Raw genomic sequence first — 19603 nt, 5'->3', positions numbered from 1 at the left:
TGCTCCCCACCTCCCCTTCATTCTCCTAATGCCGCACCCAGGTCTTTTTGAGTATTTGCTGCAAAGCCAGGTTAATGGCTTTTTTTCACATGGCTGATGCACCTGCTGGCCTATAGGTTCCTGGTGGGTGAGGACTGTGTTTATTCTTTATGTCCCCAGCATCCAGCACTGCTGAGGCACTGAGGAAGCACTCAGAAATAAACTATGTGCTGCATGGATGCCTATGAAAATGTGAAGCGGGTGCCAAGTCCAGGTTTCGCTTAGTTCAGCTCCTATTAGTCAGCCGAGGCCCACAAGCTTTAGTAAATGTGGTGCACAGGTTCAGTAGTTGCAGATTCCAAACTCTGGAGCACAGGCCCGGTAGTTGTGGCACATGGGCTTGGTTGCTGCATGGCATGTGGGGTCTGCCTACACCAGAAATCAAACCCACGTCCCCTGCATTGGCAGGCAGATTCTTACTCACTATGCCTCCAGCTGCTGCTGCTGCTAAGTCACTTCAGTCGTGTCCAACTCCAGGGACATCCCTAAATCTTACCTCTTTGAAAGCCTGATCTTCAAGGGCCTCAAACTGGATTTAAACTGGAGTAATAATAAGCTTATATTTTTGTATTTTCATAAAACAGTGTTTTGGCTACTACCTGTAACTGTAGCTGGAGTTCAGGCCGCAAGATCAGGGAAAGGAGTCATACCTCCAATTAGCTCAGTCATTGGTGTTGACAGCTAAGGTATTTGAACAACACAGGATTTGGCTGGAGAAAAGAAGTTTCTTGAGAGAAATAAAAACTAATAAAAAACTAATAAAATCACTGTTGTAGTTTGTTCTTGACGTCATGATGTGGAAAGAAGTCAGAATATCTGGTGAAGAATGCAATGCAAATACTCCTTGGTCGCATTGCTTAACAACCATCGTGCCAAGGAACCTGGCTGATTCTTTTCTCATAATGGAAACTTTCCTTTTCAAAACCATGATCTAAAGCTGTTTTTCTCTCACAAAGTCTAACAGTGAGCAGCAAGTTGCAAGAATAGCAAGTAGTTACACGTACACACGTACACACATACACACACACACATGTTTTCAAGAGGTGACAAAAAATTATAAAGCCTCTTTATTTAATAAAAGTGTCTGCCTTCTTCCTAAGGAGAGAAACAAAAGTAGCTTTCACTTTTTCATGGGCTGTTTCACCTGGTCCTCACCTTCCTCCATTCCCTTCTCCAGCTCTTAATGGAGCAGTGAATGAATGAAAAGAGGCTCATTTGGACCTGTGACTTCCATGATGTCATTTCACAGCCACGATAAGCCTGGGAGGGCAGAATCGTAGGACCCACTTTACAGATGTGACAGTTGAGGACCAGTTGCAGACCCGTGAGGTCTGGTGACTTGTTCCTTGTCACCCGGCTGGTGGGACTGGGGCTGCTGGTCATCTATCATGCTGTATTCCTATGCCTGTTCACCTTACGTGTCTGACTCTTTGTGACCCCATGGACTATACAGTCCATGGAATTTTCCAGGCCAGAATACTGGAGTGGGTAGCCTTTCCCTTCTCCAGGGGATTGTCCCAACCCAGGGATCGAACCCAGGTCTCCCGCATCGCAGGCAGATTCTTTACCAGCTGAGCCACCAGGGAAGCCCTCTTATGGATAGGATCTGTTTATTGTTTTTTAGTCCCAGAGTCATGTCCAATTCTTTTGCAACCCCATGGACTATATCCTGCCAGGCTCCTCTGTCCATAGGATTCTAAAGGCAAGAATATAGGAGTGGGTTGCTGTTTCTTCTCCAGGTGATCTTCCTGACCCAGGGATCGAACCTGAGTCTTCTATATTGGCAGGTTGGTGGTTTTTTGTTGTTGTTGTTGTTGTTGTTTTTACCACTGAGCCACCAGGGAAGTCCAAGGCTTGCTTATCCAGTTACTAAAACCATACTTGGCACATATCAAATTTTCAGTACCTTTTGAATAAATGAATGAACAAATGAACTCTGGAAAGCAATGGAATAAAGTAAAGACTATGTTTAATTTGACTTTAAAAATTCTAGGTTCCAGTCTCAGCTCTGCCACGTTTCTAATCAGTTCACCTAATTCTTCGAGCCCTTAGTTCCTTCACCTTTAAGATGGCCTGGTGATGATGACGATTGTTAGCTATCTGCCTCTAAAGATGAGATGGAAACTCCCCTGCAGGGTTCCTGGAGGAGTTGGAAGCCAGCAGTGACAAATGCGAATGCTAGATGGGGCTTCTGGGCTGGAGTGGGAAACCACCTGCCCCACCCCACCCCCACCCCCATGTGCAAAGGGAGGACATTACACTGAACAGACCACACAAAGCACTTTGTCTTCAAGCTCCCTACCCCCCCCCCCCCCAAATCCCCTCCCACACACTGGCAGCCGGAGTTAGAAAAAAATGTGTGCTGGGAGTTAGGAATCTAAATAAAGTCCCCACGTCCCAGCTCTCTTCCCCAGCTCACTACTTCCACCATTCCGGTCAGCGCTGGTGCTGGCTGCTGGCTCTCAGCTGAGGACCCACGTTGGAGTCACGAGGCACATCCAAGTGCAGAACCAAGGCCTCACCCCTGAGATGCTGACATCGTTGCCCAGAAGGGAGCCCAGGAGCTGACATTTGTCGAAGAAATCCAGATAGCTTCCATATGTAGACAGAATTAGGTACCACTGAGTTAGTACATAAGGTTTTGGGGGCGTTCTTGTTATTTGGGACCAGATAATCCTTCGCTCTGGGGGCTGTCCTGTCCCCAGGAGGATGGTTGGTGGCAGCCCTGCTCTCTGTCCACTGTGGCCAGTGGCATCGCCCAGTTGTGAGCACCACAGAACTCTCTCTGGGAGCAGAACTGTCCCAGGTGAGAAGCAGTGGATTTGAGAAGAAAGGATGGCAGGAGAGAGGCTGTCGTGGCGTCGGACCCTCGGTGGGCAACCCAGGACCTGCATCACCTGGGAAGGAGTTTGTTGGAATGGCAGACCCCCGCCAGCCCAGGGGGCTCCCGGAGATGCTGTGCAGGGGGTGCTTTGAGAGCACCGTCGGGCCACCCGTGCTTCTTTTCTCTGGAAGCACTTATTAACAGAGTTAGCTTGTTTTTTTAAATTGGAGGATCACTGCTTACTGTGTTGTGTTGGTACTTGCTGTACAACAACATGAATCAGAGGCATGTATACACATGTCCCCTCCCTCGTGAGCTCCCTCCCCGCTGCATCCCACCCGTCAGGTCATCACAGAGCACCCGAGCTGAGCTCCCTGTGCTCTACAGCAGCTTCCCATTGGCTATTTTACACTCGGTGCTGTGTATATGTCGACGCCACGCCCCCAGCTCACCCCCACTCCTTCCCCTGCTGTGTCCACAATCCATTCTCTACGCCTGCATCTCTATTTCTGCCCTGCAATAGGTTCGTCCATGCCATTTTTCTAGATTCCATATAGACATGTTAATATATATTTGTTTTTCTGTTTCTGACTTAACTTCACTCTAACAGAATTAGTTTATAAAAGTAGCAGTTCACTGAGAAATCCCTAGTGGTCCGGTGATTAGAACTTTGTGCTTTCACTGCCGTAGGCCCAGGTTCAATCCCTGGTTGGGGAACTAAGACCCCACAAGCTGTGAAACTCTGCCAAAAAATACAAACAAAAGAATAAAATAGCAATTCACCGTCTGCATCTAGGTGACATTCACTCAGAGCATCAGCGTGGATAGGGCTTTAAGAATTCACTCCAAGCACCCAGATGAAGCCTCTGGGGGGAGGGGGTGTGTGGCCCCTTGTAACACAGCTAGTCAAGGTATGGCAGGGAGGGGAGGTAAGAGGGTCTACCTGGGGTGTGCCTACATCGGGTCTTGATGGATGGGAGGGGCGGGGTGGGGACAGCTTATGAGGGGGTTTATGGGAGAAGGGATGCTCATAATCAGGGAACTGGGTCACAGAGATAGCCTGTTCCTCCCACCCCTTCCTTCTAGACAGACAGTCATGCCCAGCTAATGCTTCCTGGTGTGTGAACTAGAGGCTGCCTCTGGTGGGGTAATGGTGAGCAGGGGGGTGTGAGGGGGACTGAACTGGCCTGGCCAGTGCCACCAGGGCACAGTGTGGCAGGCACTCCCACTTGGGGCTGGTGGGGCACAGCTGTGCCTGCTGAACCTCCGTGCTGTCTCCTGGAAGGACCAGCCCTGGAGTTCTCTCTGGCCTCTCCCAGAGTTTGTGCAGGTGAGAGCTGGATGGATGGAGCATGGATCTGTAGGGTAGCCTTGAAGGTGGGGGAGCCACAGAAAGGCAGCCTGTGGGGTTTTGTGGAAACGGGCCATGGTGATGGGATGGGGGGCCATGATATTTACCTAAACCAGCCCTTCCCCTCCCTGTTGCTCTCCCTTCCCCTACTTTTCCTCTCCTCCGCAGCACTGAGCACTGCCCAGCAGTGTTTTAGACATTTTTGGCAGTATTTTGGGCATTTTTGTTAACTGGCTTATCATCTGGAGTGTAAACCTCTCTCCACCAAACAACAAGTTCCATGAGGATAGATAGGGTCCCTGACTTGTTCACAGTAGAATCCCAGGGGCCTCGGATAGGGCTGGTCTCAGCTGGCACTCCCTCAATATTTGTTCAATGACTGGACACAATGAATGAGCAAATAGATTGATAAGCCTTGGATTTGTTTTAACGGTAACTGAAGGGAACGCCTCTTCCTTCTTCCCCTCCCTGTGATGATTTCATTGACTGTGTATTTATTTACCAGCTTTTAAAAAAGTCTCTTGGGGTTTCCCCAATAAAGCACCAAGAGGAAAACCTCAATTTTGCTGTTCCTGGATGGAGGGGGAGTTCTGTTGCTTAGATTCACTTTCTTCTCTTTTAAAGATGTTGATGTTGTTGTTCAGTCACTAAGTTGTGTCCAGCTCTTTGCGACTCCATGGACTGCAGCACACCAGGCTCCCCTGTCCTTCACTGTCTCCCAAAATTCACTCAAATTCTTGTCCATTGAGCTGATGATGCCATCCAACCATCTCATCCTCTGTCGCCCTCTTCTCCTGCCTTCAATCTTTCCCAGCATCAGGGTCTTTTCCAATGAGTAGGCTCTTCACATCAGGTGGCCAAAGTATTGGAGCTTCAGCAACAGTCCTTCCAATGACTATCCAGCATTGATTTCCTTTAGGATTTACTGGTTTGAGCTCTTTAAAATTAGCAAGGTCTTAAAATAATAATAATGATAATAACATTAGCCAGATGACTGATTTCACCCTCTGCTGAGTGGAGTGTGAATTTGAATAGCTTCACTGGAAAAGTATTTAAATCCCTGACTCAACAAACCCTTCACTTCCTATAACATGGGGATGCTGTCTGCTCCAGCTATCTAATGAGGTGGCCAGAAGGAACCAAAGAAATAGTGAAATTGCAGAGAAAAGCATAGAGGTAACAGAATATGTTATTCAAACAATCAAAACATGGACTGAGTACTGTCATGGTTGCTGGGCAGGAATCTGAGATCCTATCCTTTCACATTCCTAAGCCAGGACAAATTATTGTTATTCTAGCATGGGTTAGAACTGGTTCTTTCTGAAACTGGGAGCCAGGCTGAATCCCTTCCTCCACTATTCATGCATTCTGCTCTCAAGGGGGCAGATCTAGCCAGCCCGCTGCAGCTGGCATGGGCTGGCGTATGTTCTGGTTGTTTGAAGTTTGATGTGTGCCAGCTGTTATTACACAACTCGCTGATTGTTCCAGGCATGGGAGTGTGACAGGTGTGCCCTGGAAGAGGTAGAGTTAGGTCAAACTGGGGCTGGTCTTGAGTGCTTGCATATGGATTTTTCTCCCGTGGCTGCTGCAAGCCATGGAAGTGTTTAGGTTGGGAGTGGTCCAGCTCATAGGGAAGGTGGGTTCAGGATGGGAGAGGCTGAGGACAAGGAGACAAATAAGGGAACCAGCTCAAAAGCCCAGAGGACAGGTGGCTAGAACAATCCAGGTGAGTGCAGAGGGGTTTGGGCTTAGGACCAAAAGCAATTTGAATGGGGAATAAGGAAAGGGAGGGCACGGGAAGCTGATCAAACTCAAAAACGGCCTAGGGGAAAAAAAGATGGAGTCACTCAGAGAAGCCCCAGAGAAAACAGACGCTCAAGAAAACCTAACAGGAACACAGTAGACAGAAATGAGGCAAATAAAAAAAGAATCAGGATGGCGGAGTAGGAGGAGGCGGAGTTCATCTCCTGTTTGCCTCTCCCCCACCGCCCCACCCACCACCACAGATGCATCAAGAAGACATCTACAAATGGGACAAGTGTCACAGAACACCTCTAAACACTAGCAGAGGACCTCAGACACCTAAAAGGACAAGAAAGATTCCCACATAACCAGGTAAGAAAGAAGAAGGGAAAAGAAAGAGGCGATGAAGTGGGACAGGACCTGTGTCCCTGGTTGGGGGCATGAGCCGAAAGAGAGGAGAGGTTCCCTCATGTAGGGGAACCCCCTCACTAGTGGGGTGATCAGCCATGAAAAGAGAGGTTCCTTCATGCGGGGAAGCCCCCCCACCAGTGAGGCGATCAGTCAGGACAGAAGGGGACCATCAGGGGCAGGCAGCGGTCCATGGCAGGCAGGACAGAGTGAGACCCACACAGAGGGGCGTGCCACGGCCCTGCACTTCCCAGTCTGACATGTGTTCACTGGTGTGCACAGAGGTGGGTTGGGAAGGGCGCTGGTGCTGGAACATGGGGTTTGGAGAGCAGACCTGGGCAGGGCCCTGCTGTTGGCTGAGAAGAGACAGCCTTGGGGGATGGGAATGAGGAGTTTCACAACCAGGAACGCTTGTGAAGAAAGCGCCAATGTCAAGTGATGTGCAAGGAGTGGGGGCCACCACTAGAGCCTTTCTCCCCACATCCCAGCCTCTGCCTCCCCAGCCACTGGGGAAGCCCCCACCAGAGCCTGCAGTCTCTTGCACCTACAGCCACAGGCTCCCCCATGTGACCTATCGCTGCTGGAGCCAGCTCCCTCACGCACCTGGCCACCAGCCCCCCTGCACGACCAGCCCCTACTGGGACTCTCATGACCCCAGCTGCTGCTGCCTCCTCCTCCACCCCTGTCCCCACCAGAGCAGATGCTCTCTCAACCCTGACCACTGCTGCCTCCACGCCCCCTCCTCTCTGGGGCAGACTCCTGTGCTCCATGGCAGCCTCCGGAAGCAGACCTCTGTGGGTGGTCCACATGCAGAGGTGGGGTTACCCACAGCTGAGCCCCAGGGGCCATGCAATTAAAGAAGAAAAGTTGAAATCTCTTCTCTCAGCTGTGCAAACTGCCACCCCCATGACCAGCTTTGTAAACCTAGCGCCTATAGAACATCTGCTGGGGAGGAGAGAATGGCCGTTCCAGTATTGCTGCCTTAAACACCCCATGGCCAGTGGAGCTTGGCAGGCTGCCGCACATGGGGTCCCAAAGAGTCAGGACTGAGTGACTGAACACACAGAACATGTGAGTGGACGAGTGCTCCCGTAGCCAAGACAGGTCATCTTTGGCAGTTGTAGACTTTACGGGCATGTACACATGGGGTCAGGGCCAGGCCAGGAACTGTGCTGCCCCCATAGTGCCCACAGCGGATGCAGAGCCATGATACTGCAATCCTGGAATCTGACTTCAGTGAATCTGTGTTGGTGACCTGATGAAAGCAACTCCTGAGAGTCGCCGGGGCCACTTGCCAGCATAGCCATGGTTTAGGTGGGGCTAAGAGCTGCGCCAACAACCATGTAATCTGAGAACTTGCACAGTGGGTGAAAGGTGACACGTCAGGGCACTCCCACAGGGTGCTCCAGAGGTGAGAAAAAGAGCTGGCTTAAAACTCAACGTTCAGAAACGTTCACATGGCATCCGGTCCCGTCGCTTCATGGCAAACAGATGGAGGAAAAATGGAAACAGTGGCAGATTTTATTTTCTTGGGCTCCAAAACCACTGTGGACTGTGACTGCAGCCATGAAATTAAAAGACATTTGCTCCTTGGAAGAAAAACTATGAAAACCCTAGACAGTGTATTACAAAGCAGAGACATCGCTTTGCTGACAAAGGTCTGTTTAGTCAAAGCTATGGGTTTTCCTGTAGTCAAGTATGGATGTGAGAGTTGGACCATAAAGAAGGCTGAGCCCCAAAGAACTGATACTTTTGAACTGTGGTGCTGGAGAAGGCTCTTGAGAGTCACTTGGACAGCAAGGAGGTCAAACCAATCAATCCTGAAGGAAATATTCATTGGAAGGACTGATACTGAAGCTGAAGCTTCAGTACTTTGGCTACCTGATGTGAAGAGCCGACTAATTGGAAAAGACCCTGATGCTGGGAAAGATTGAGGGCAGGAGGAGAAGGGGAAAACAGAGCATGAGGTGGTTGGCATCACTGACTTAAGGGACATGAGTTTGAGCAAACTCAGGGAGATGGGGAAGGACAAGGAAGTCTGGCGTGCTGCAGTCCCTGGGGTTGCAAAGAGTTGGACACAACTTAGTGACTGAACAACAGCAACAGGAATACTCAGTGGCTTCTTTCCCTTTGGGAGTGCTCCAGTCCCACCTTCCTCACACCTTAGATCAGAAACACAGCTAAGGAACAGATCTGAGGGCTTCTCTTCCAACAACTAGGGAGCAGATCCTGCCTCTGATAAGGTGGTGACATCCACACAGCAAAGCAAAGGCCCTGTTCAGGATGCAGTGCTCTGGTCTCAATGTCAGCCACACCTGCTATCAAGGGGATAATGGCCAGCACACACTGGGAAAAGAGGTGGCAGACATCTATACTAAAAGCAGCCCTCGTGCCAAAAAGCAGTAAACCCACACACACTACAAAGGGATGTTCCCATAGAAAGATAGCCCTCCAAGACAGTCTGAGAGCCTGGCATTGAGGGGAAGAGCCCCTAGAGCATTTAGCCTTGAAGGTCAGCAGGGCTTGAGTAAAGAGCCCCACAGAGCTGGGGGAAGCAGAGAATCCACTCTTGGAGGGTGTGCACGGGTCTCACGTGCACTGGGACCCAAAGCAAAGCAGTACCTCCATGGGAACCTGGGCTCCACCTCCCTAAGGACAGTTTCCTGGGGAGGTGAAGGTCAACAATAGCTCACTGTGCGGGCAAGGACACTGGTAGTGGAAGACACAGGGAATACTGATTGGAGTGAGCTTTCTCAAAGGTCCACACTTTGGTACTAAGACCCGGATCCACCCAACAAGCTGCAGGCTCCAGTGCTGATAAGCCTTAGGCCAAACAACCAGCAGAGGCCCACGCATCAGCAGACTGTCTGCACAGAGTCATCCTGAGTTCACTGTGGGCCAGAGGAGAAGGGGACGACAACGTATATGATGGTTGGATGGCATCACCAACTGAATATATTACTAAAAGAGGTGTGTGGGTCTGGCTGCTTGCCTCTCAAAAGCCAAGAAACAGGCCAGACTGGTGGAAAGGAAAGTTGGCTTTATTTCAGATGCCAGCACTCGAGGGGAAGAGTGGTGGACATCTGTCCAAAGGCTGACTCCTCCCTACCCTGACAAACAGGGATGAGAGCTTTTATAGACAGACTAGGGGAGGGTCTACATGCAGACACAACACAGTCATCTCTAAGTCATCTTCAAATTGGTCATCAGTGCTCTGACCAGCATCATCTTGGTTGTTTTAGGTACAGTTAGTCTTCAGTTCCAAGGTCCATTTGTTCCCATTTCTTTGCAGCCAGTTCTCGGATGTGTGGCAACTCATGTCCTGGGGACAGTCTGGTCATCATGTAGTTAAATTCTCCACCTGGTGTTTTGGTATCTATAGGACAGCTCACAGGACATGGCTCAGAATATTATCTATGAAAGTGAAAGTCGCTCAGTCGTGTCCGACTCTTTGCGACTGGATGGACTATACAGTCCATGGAATTCTCCAGGCCAGAATACCGCAGTGTATAGCCATTCCTTTCTCCAGAGGATCTTCCCAGCCCAGGGATTGAACCCAGGTCTCCCGAAATGCGGGAGGATCCTTTACCAGCTGAGCTACCAAGGAAGCCCATCTATAGCTCTTGAGAAAAAACTAAAGGTTTTCGACTATGCTCAATGACTACACTATTATTATTTTGTCTCCTTTGATCATTTCCCTTTGTTTCCACATTTCTCAATTCTCTGATTAAAATTAATCTCTGGCTAAAGTTTTCCATAGATGAAATGGAGGGAAGGAAAGGACCATAGGGTCCTGCTCTATTTCAAATGGATATGTTCAGTCGCATCTGTGACCCCTTGGACTGAAGCACATCAGGCTTCTCTGTCCTTCACCATCTCCCTGAACTTGCTCAAACTCATGTGCATTGAGTCAGTGATGCTGTTCAACCATCTCATCCTTTGTCTCCCCCTTCTCCTCCTGCCCTCAATCTTTTGCAATAAGTTGGATCAAAGTATTGGAGCTTCAGGTGGCCAAAGTATTGGAGCTTCAGCATCAGTCCTTCCAATTAACATTCAGGGTTGATTTTCTTTAAAATTCATTGGTTTGATCTCCTTGCAGTTCAAGGGCTTCTCAAGAGCCTTCTCTAGCACCGCAGTTCAAAAGTATCAATTCTTTGGGGCTCAGCCTTCTTTATGGTCCAACTCTCACATCCATACATGACTACAGGAAAAACCATAGCTTTGACTGTAAAGAACTTTGTTGGCAAAGTGATGTCTCTGCTTTTTAATATGCTCTCTAGCTTTGTTATAGCTTTTCTTCCAAGGAACAAGTGTCTTTTAATTTCATGGCTGCAGTCACCATCCACAGTGATTTTGGAGCTCAAGAAAAAAAAATCTGCCACTCTTTCCATTCCCCCCCCCCCCGCCCCCCATTTATTTGCAATGAAGTGAGGGGACTGGAAGCCATGATCTTAGTTTTTCTGAATGTTGAGTTTTAAGGCAGTTTTTCACTGTTCTCTTTCACTTTAATCAAGAGGCTCTTTAGTTCCTCTTTGCTTTGTGCCATAAGGGTGGTGTCATCTGCATATCTGAGGTTATTGATATTTCTCCTGGCAATCTTGATTCTAGCTTGTGATTCATCCAGCCTGTCATTTCGCATGATGTACTCTGCATATAGGTTAGGTAAGCAGGTGACAATATGTAACCTTGATGTACTCCTTTCCCAATTTGGAACCAGTCCGCTGTTCCATGTCTGGTTCTAACTGTTGCTTCTTGACATGCCTACAGATTTCTCAGGAGGCAGGTAAGATGGTCTCATATTCCCATCTCTTTAGGAATTTTCCAGTTTGTTGTGATCCACAGTCAAAGGCTTTAGCATAATCAATGAAGCAGATTTTTTTTTTTTTTTGGTAATTCCCTTGCTTTTTCTATGATCCAACAGATGTTGGCAATTTGATCTCTGATTCCTCTGCCTTTTCTAAATCCATCTTGTACACCTGGAATTTCTCAGTTTATGTACTGTTGAAGTCTAGCTTGAAGGATTTTGAGCATTACCTTGCTAGCATGTGAAATGAGCTCAATTGTATGGTAGTTTGAACATTCTTTGGCATTGCCTTTCTTTGGGATTGGAATGAAAACTCACCTTTTCCAGTCCTGTGGCCACTGCTGAATTTTCCAAATTTGCTGGCATATTGACTGCAGCACTTTCACAGCATAATCTTTTAGGATTTGAAATTGCTTAACTGGAATTCCATCACCTCCACTAGCTTTGTTCATAGTGATGCTTCCTAAGGCCCAATTGACTTCCCATTCCAGGATGTCTGGCTTTAGGTGAGTGATCATACCATTGTGGTTATCCCGGTCATTAAGACCTTTTTTGTACAGTTCTTCTGTGTATTCTTGACACCTCCTTGTAATATTTTCTGCGTTTATTAGGTCCATACCATTTCTGTCCTTTATTGTGCTCATCTTTGCATAAAATGTTCCCTTGGTATCTCTAATTTTCTTGAAGAGAGCTATAGTCTTTCCTAGTCTGTTGTTTTCTTCTATTTTTGCATTGTTCACTTAAGAAGGCTTTCTTATGTCTCTTTGCTATTCTTTGGAACTCTGCATTCAAATGGGTATACCTTTCCTTTTCTCTTTTGTGTTTCGCTTCTCTTTTCTCAGCTATTTGTAAGGCCTCCTCAGACAACCATTTTGCCTTTTTGCATTTCTTTTTCTTGGGGAGGGTTTTGATTGCTTCCTCTTGTACAATGTTATGAACCTCTGTCCACAGTTCTTCAGGTGCTTTATCTATCAGATCTAATCCCTTGAATCTTTTTGTCATTTCCACTGTATGTCCACGCGAGATGGCGGCCGCCCCGCCAGCACAGGCCTCTTGCTTTCCCTGCTCCATCTTTGCCGCCAGTGGACACCGCAACCAATTCTCTGTGGATGATGATATTGCCTCGCTCGTGGTCAACAACAAGCTCCGGCATGTGCAAGGCCAGCTTCGCAGGTGATGATGCTCCCCAGGCCGTCTTCCCCTCCACTGTGGGCCGCCCCCAGCACCCGGGCATGATGGTGGGCATGGGCCAGAAGGACTCCTATGTGGATGACGAAGCCCAGAGCAAGAGAGGCATCCTGACCTTCAAGTACCCCATCAAGCACAACATAGTCACCAACTGGGACGACATGGAGAAGATTTGGCACCACACCTTCTACAATGAGCTGCATGTGGCCCCTGAGGAGAACCCCGTGCTGCTGACCAAGGCCCCCCTGAACCCTCAAGGCCAACCGTGAGATGACCCAGATCATGTTCGAGACCTTCAACACCCCAGCCATGTACGTGGCCATCCAGGCTGTGCTGTCCCTGATGTCTCTGGCTGCACCACCGGCATCGTGATGGACTCCGATGATGGGGTCACCCACACGGTGCCCATCTACGAGGGGTACGCCCTCCCCCATGCCATCCTGCGTCTGGACCTGGCTAGCCAGGACCTGACGGACTACCTTATGAAGATGCTTACGGAGCACGGCTATAGCTTCACCACCACTGCCGAGCGGGAAATCATCCGTGACATCAAGGAGAAGCTCTGCTACGTTGCCCTGGACTTCAAGCAGGAAATGGCCACTGTGGCCTCCGGCTCCTCCCTGGAGAAAAGCTGCTGGACGGGCAGGTCATCACCATCAGCAATGAGCGGTTCTGCTGCCCTGAGGCTCTCTTCCAGACTTCCTTCCTGGGCATGGAATCCTGGGCATTCACGAAACTACCTTCCATTCCATCATGAAGTGTGATGTTGACATCCGCAAGGACCTCTACGCCAACATGGTGCTGTCTGGTGGGACTACCATGTACCCCGGCATCGTGGACAGGATGCAGAAAGAGATCACTGCCCTGGCACCCAGCACGATGAAGATCAAGATCATCGCGTCCCCTGAGCACAAGTACTCCGTGTGGATTGGCGGCTCCATCCTGGCCTTGCTGTCCAGCTTCCAGCAGATGTAATCAGCAAGCAGGAGTACGACGAGTCCGGCCCCTCCATTGTCCACCGCAAATGCTTCTAGGCGGACTGGTAGTTGCGTTACACCCTTTTTCTTGACAAAACCTAACTTGTGCAGAAAATGAGATGAGATTGGCATGGCTTTATTTGTTTTGTTTTTGTCTTTTTTATTTATTTATTTATTTATTTTTTTGGTGCTTGACTCAGGATTTAAAAACTGGAATAGTGAAGGTGACAGCAGTTGGTTGGATCAAACATCCCCAAAGTTCTACAATGTGGTGGAGGACTTTGATTGTACTTTTTTTTTTTTAATAGTCATTCCAAATACCGTGAGATGCATTGTTACAGGAAGTCCTTTGCCTTCCCAAAAGCCACCTCACTTCTCCCTAAGGAGAAGGGGCCAGCGCTCGCCCGAGTCCACACAAGGGAGGTTATAGCATCGCTTTTGTGTAAATTATGTCCTCCAAAAAATGAATTTTATTTTTAATCTTTGCCGTAATACTTGTTCTTTTTGTTTGTTTTATTTTGAATGGTCAGCTATCATGGCCCTCTTTTTTTGTCCCCGAGCTTGAGATGTATGAAGGCTTTTGGTCCCCCTGGGAGTGGGTTGAGGTGTGGAGGCAGCAAGGGCTTTCTTGTACACTGACTTGAGACCAGTTCAATAAAGTGCACACTTTAAACACACACACACACACACACACATAAATTTTGATTTGGATTTGATTTAGGTCAGACCTGAATGGTCTAGTGGTTTTCCCTACTTTCTTCAACTTAAGTCTGAATTTTGCAATAAGGAGTTCATGATTGGAGCCACAGTCAGCTCCCTGTCTTTTTGCTGACTGTATAGAGCCTCTCTATCTTTGGCTGTAAAGAATATAATCAGTATGATTTCAGTATTGACCATCTGGTGATGTCCATGTGTAAAGTCGTCTCTTGTGTTGTTGGAAAAGGGTGTTTGCTTTGACCAGTGTGTTTTCTTGGCAAAACTCTGTTTTGCCCTGCTTCATTTACTTCAAGGCCAAACTTGCCTGTTACTCCAGGTATCTCTTGAATTCCTACTTTTGCATTCCAGTCCCCTATGATAAAAAAGACATCTTTTTTTTTTTTTTTTGGTTCTAGAAGGTCTTGTAGGTCTTCATAGAACTATTCAGCTTCTTTGGCATTAGTGGTTGGGGCATAGACTTGGATTACTGTGATATTGAATGGTTTGCCTTGGAAGCCTACTAAGATCATTCTGTCATTTTTGAGATTGCAACCAAATACTGCATTTTGGACTCTTTTGTTGACTATTAAGGCTACTCCATTTCTTCAAAGGGATTCTTGCCCACAGTAGTAGATAAAATGGTCATCTGAATTAAATTTGCCTATTCCTATCCATTTTAGTTCACTGATTCCCAAAGTGTTGATGTTCATTCTTGCCATCTCCTGTTTGATCATTTCCAATTTACCTTAATTCATGGACCTAACATTCCAGATTTATGCAATATTGTTCTTCACAGCATCAAACTTTACTTTTACCACCAGACACATCCACAACTAAGTATTGTTTCTACTGTGGCTCAGCCTCTTTATTCCTTCTGAAGCTATTTCTCTGCTCTTCTCCAGTAGCATATTGGACACCTACTGACCTGGGGGTTCATCTTTCAGTGTCATATCTTTTTGCTTTTTCATACTGTTCATGGGGTTCTCAAGGCAAGAATGCCAAAGTGGTTTGCAATTCGGAGACCCAAGGAAAAGCTGATGTTGCAGCTCGAACCTGAAGGCACTCTTGAGGCATAGTTCCCTCTTTCTCCACGGACTTCAGTCTTTTTCTCCTAACACCTTCAACTGATTGGATCAGGTCCAATCACATTACTGAGTATAATACGCTTTACTCAGCATTCACTGATTTAAATGTTAATATCACCTTAAAAAGAGAACGTTTTGATGAGGGTGAAAAAGGACAGTAAAAATCTGGTTGAAACTCAAGATTCAAGAAACTAAGGTCATAGAATCCAGCCCTATCACTTTATGGAAAATAGAAAGGGAAAAAGTGGAAGCAGTGACAGATTTCTTCTCTTGGGCTCCGAAATCATTGCAGATAGTGTCTGCAGCCATGAAATTAAAAGACACTTGCTCCTTGGAAGGAAAGCTATGACAAACCTAGACAGCATGTTAAAAAGCAGAGACATGACTTTGCTGGCAATGCTGCATGTAGTCAAAGCCATCGTTTTTCCAGTAGTCATGTATGGATGTGAGAGTCGGACCATAAAGAAGGCTGAGTGCTGAAGAAATGATGCTTTCGAATTGTGGTGCTGGAGAAGATTCTTGAGAGCCCCTTGGATAGCAAGGAGATCAAACCAGTCAATCCTAAAGGAAACCAACTCTGAATATTCATTGGAAGGACTGATTCTGAAGCTCCAATACTGTGGCCACCTCATGGGAAGAGCCAACTCATTAGAAAAGGCCCTGATGCTGGGAAAGACTGAAGACAAAAGAAGAAGAGGGCAACATAGGATGAGGTGATTAGATAGCATCACTGACTCAGTGTACACGAATCTGAGCTAACTCCAGGAGATAGTGAAGGACATAGGAGCCTGGTGTGCTATAGTCCATGGGGTTGCAAAGAATCAGACATGACTTTGTGACTGAACAACAAAATCACCTAAAAATACTTTTGCAGAAACACTGACACACAAAGTTAATCATCAGAGATGGATACTTCCTTAGCATAATAAGTTGTATCTTTCTCTACCACTAGCGTCTGTTTTTAAAGTTGGGAACAAAATAAGGGTACCCACTACTATTTAGCCCTCTACTAAAAGTACTAGATTTGTAATCAGAAGAAAGGTGTATAATTGGAAAGAATAATGTGATACTATCACTAATTTTATATCTGCAAAATATCAAATACTCAACTGAAAGGCTCAAACAAAAGGATTCATTAAGACAGCATCACATAAAATTAATACACAGAAATTATTAGCTTTCATATTCAGAAAAAAATCAGCCAGTTAGGAGAAAATGGGAGAAAAGATCTCTTTTGCAACAACAAAAAGACTAAATACCTAGAAATAAATTTAATAAGAAATTGGAAATACTTTTATCAAGGAATTTTCAAAATGTTCTGAAGGAACAAGAAGATGTAATGAGCACATAGAAACATTTCCTCTTCTTGGATAGGCTATCTCCATGTTAGAAAGGTGTCAGTCTTCCTCCGTTAAATTATATGTGATCTCCACCAAGTCCTGATATGTACTTTGTGGGCATTTATATATGCTAATTCAAATGTTGATATGAAAAAATAAGAGCAGCCAGGAAAACTTTGAAAAAGAAGGGTAATGTGAATGATGTAGCCAAAAGTTTTAAAACCCTAAATAACAGTGTTCTCACAAGCAATGGGACAGACCAATGGAGAATGAATATAAATAGAAAAAGGAAGTTCAGAAACACACAAGTAAGCATGTGATGTCATTTTAAACCAGTGGAAAGGATGAACTAGTTAATACCATTGATATAACTGGGTAAACCATCCCACAGAAAAACCATGTCCCCCATCTTGCACAAGCATATATTCCATATAGATTAAAGACTGATTTTTTTTTTTTTAAGAAAAAACAACAAGCCATAAATGCAGTAGAAGAAAACATATTTCTTTATAAAGTTGCAAGTTAGGTCAATACAGTTCAGTTGCTCAGTCATGTCCAACTCTTTGTGACCCCATGGACTGCAGCATGCCAGGCTTCCCTGTCCATCACCAACTCTAGGAGCTTGCTCAAACTCATGTCCACTGAGTCGGTGATGTCATCCAACCATCTCATCCTATGCGGCCCTTTTTCCTTTTGCTTCTTTTCCAGTGAGTCAGTTCTTCGAGTCAGGTGGCCAAAGTATTGGAGCTTCAGCATCAGTCCTTCCGATGAATATTCAGGATTGATTTCCTTTATGAGTTACTGGTTTGGTCTCCTTGCAGTCCAAGGGACTCTCAAGAGTCTTCTCCAACACCACAGTTCAAAAGCATCAGTTCTTCTGTGCTCATCTTTCTTTATGGTTCAACTCTTACATCTATACATGACTACTGGAAAAAGCATACTGGAAATTGGGGTAGGCTTTTCTAATAGACTCAAATCCAGAAGACACAGTAAAAAATGTTTAGTAAGTTTGAATATGTGTGTATGTGCTTTTCTCAAAAGCAAAAACAGAAAGGAAAAAAAAAATGGACGTAAGGAAAGCCAGAAGACATGACAAACTGGAAATAAAAATTGCAACTGTTAATTTCCATTAATTATCACATATGGTTTTTCTAATGTGACAGACATTAACCTGAGCACTTAAAAATCTTAGTTTAGTTAAGCTGTATAACAACCCTGTGATGCAGAATTATTACTAATTCCATTACACAACTGGGAAAGTCAGACTGGAAGGGTAAGTAATTTGCTGAAGTTGCAGAACTAGTATAAAGAGACCTCCATATATGAACCCTGTAATGTGACGCCAAATACAGGATTCCCCAGAAACTGACCAGCAGCCCAGTAGAAAAAAGGGCAAGAGAGTTGAAGAATTCATAGATAAAGAATTCCAATTGGCTCTTACACATAGGATAAGATATCTAAAGTTGCTCATAATAAATATATGCAAATTAGAACTTCACTGAATCATTTGCAGGAGATGCAAGAGTTGCAGGAGATGCAAGAGATGCAGGCTCAATCCCTAGGTCGAGAAGATCCTCCATAGTAAGAAATGGCAGCCCACTCCAATATTCTTGTCTGGAAAATTTCATGGACAGAGGAGCTTGGTGGGCTATAGTCAATGGCATCGCAAAGAGTCAGTCATGACTGAGCATGCAGGCAGAGATGCAGAGAAATCATTTTCCACTTTGGAGCCTGGCAAAAAATCGAAAGCTTAATACTCAATTTCCTGATGAGAGAACTGGGAAAAAGGTCATCAGTCATCAGTTACTCATGGGAGTGTCAACCAGGCTAATCCCTCGAAAGGGCAGTAGGACAGCGCTTGCAAGGATGACAAAGGTGATGTCTTCTGATCCAGCACTTCCCTTCCTGGAAATGAATTGTAGGTGGGCCCTCCCATGTAGTGATGTTTGTATAAGGTTATTCACTGTCTAGGAGCAAAATGGGAAACAGTCCAGATGCTGTCAAAAGCTCTCTCCCTCTCTCTCTCCCCCTCCCCTACACACCTCCACTCTCTTCCCTTCCAGTCTTTGGGTTGGCATGCCCTCACACTTTGAGGATGGATTCTCCTGCTATCTTCTAAATAAAATAGAGCTGTAACACTGATTTGCCTAAGAGCTATAACACAGTTTGTCCAAGACCTGAGAGCTGTGATGCGCCAAGGGCTTTAATGTCTGTCTCTCCAAACCTTTGTTGTGACGAGACAAAGAACTGAGGAATATTCACTCGCATGACATCTATGGTGCCGTGACTCGGATTTAACCTGGCTGAAACAACCTTGGAAGAGGCCAAGCACAGCAGGAGCCCAACTCAGCAAAGCTCCCGAGCTAGAAGCAGAAGGCGAAGAAATCCAGTGCAGGGGAAGGCCCATCGTGCTGGAAACCGGGACAGCGAAAAACAAACTCAGCAGAAAGCCCACGTGGCCCAGTCTCAGATCCCAGAAGACCTCCGGTTAAGATAAGAGGTCCTTGCTGGAGGGACATGCCTAACGAAATCTTAATTCCTTTACAATGTCTCGTTTCTTATTTCCTTGAACCTCCCGCAAACAGGCGGGTGGCAGGGGGCACAATTGAGGAACTCTGGAGAGGCTACTCCTCAGCATGTCCCAAAGATGCCATCTGCTGAGCCCCAGTAGCTGTTACACAAGCCAGTGGGTGTTCTTCTGTCCTTTATCTTCTTTGTGCCAAGGATCAGACCAATGAAACTGTGAGCGCCGGTCAGATATTTAGCAAATTTTCCAGCAGGCTATGAAGGGATTCCTTGGCACGTTTTTCCCACTGCTTTTTCCTCCTGTCCTTCAGCTCTCTCCTGCGACTCAAGTTCAGCCAAAACTAATGAAACTCAGGCCCTGATGTCTCATTGCAAAAATTCATTGAGAGACAAAGCAATAAGAGGTGGATTTGTTAGGATCCAGAGAGAAGCTGCTCTTCAGGATGTGAACCATTGCCAAGGGCAAGGGCTGGGGCCACAGAATTTTATTGACTATGCCAAAGCTTTTGACCATGTGGATCACAATAAACTGTAGAAAATTCTGAAAGAGATGGGAATACCAGACCACCTAACCTGCCTCTTGAGAAATCTGTATGCAGGTCAAGAAGCAACAGTTAGAACT

At 46.4% G+C, this 19603-nt stretch overlaps 1 protein-coding gene and 1 pseudogene across 2 annotated transcripts in view; one reads left to right on the top strand and one right to left on the bottom strand.

The window, feature by feature from the left end:
* Positions 1-19603, bottom strand: part of LOC138435968 (beta-secretase 2) — a 236949-nt gene that overhangs the window by 96497 nt on the left and 120849 nt on the right. The gene's annotated exons all lie outside the window — the stretch shown is intronic.
* On the top strand, positions 12108-13475 carry LOC138436019 (actin, cytoplasmic 1 pseudogene; annotated as a pseudogene).

Source organism: Ovis canadensis, chromosome 1 (assembly GCF_042477335.2).
Source record: "Ovis canadensis isolate MfBH-ARS-UI-01 breed Bighorn chromosome 1, ARS-UI_OviCan_v2, whole genome shotgun sequence".
NCBI lineage: Eukaryota > Metazoa > Chordata > Mammalia > Artiodactyla > Bovidae > Ovis > Ovis canadensis.
The sequence above is the reverse complement of the archived record's forward strand: the minus strand, read 5'-3'. Positions and strand labels throughout refer to the sequence as shown.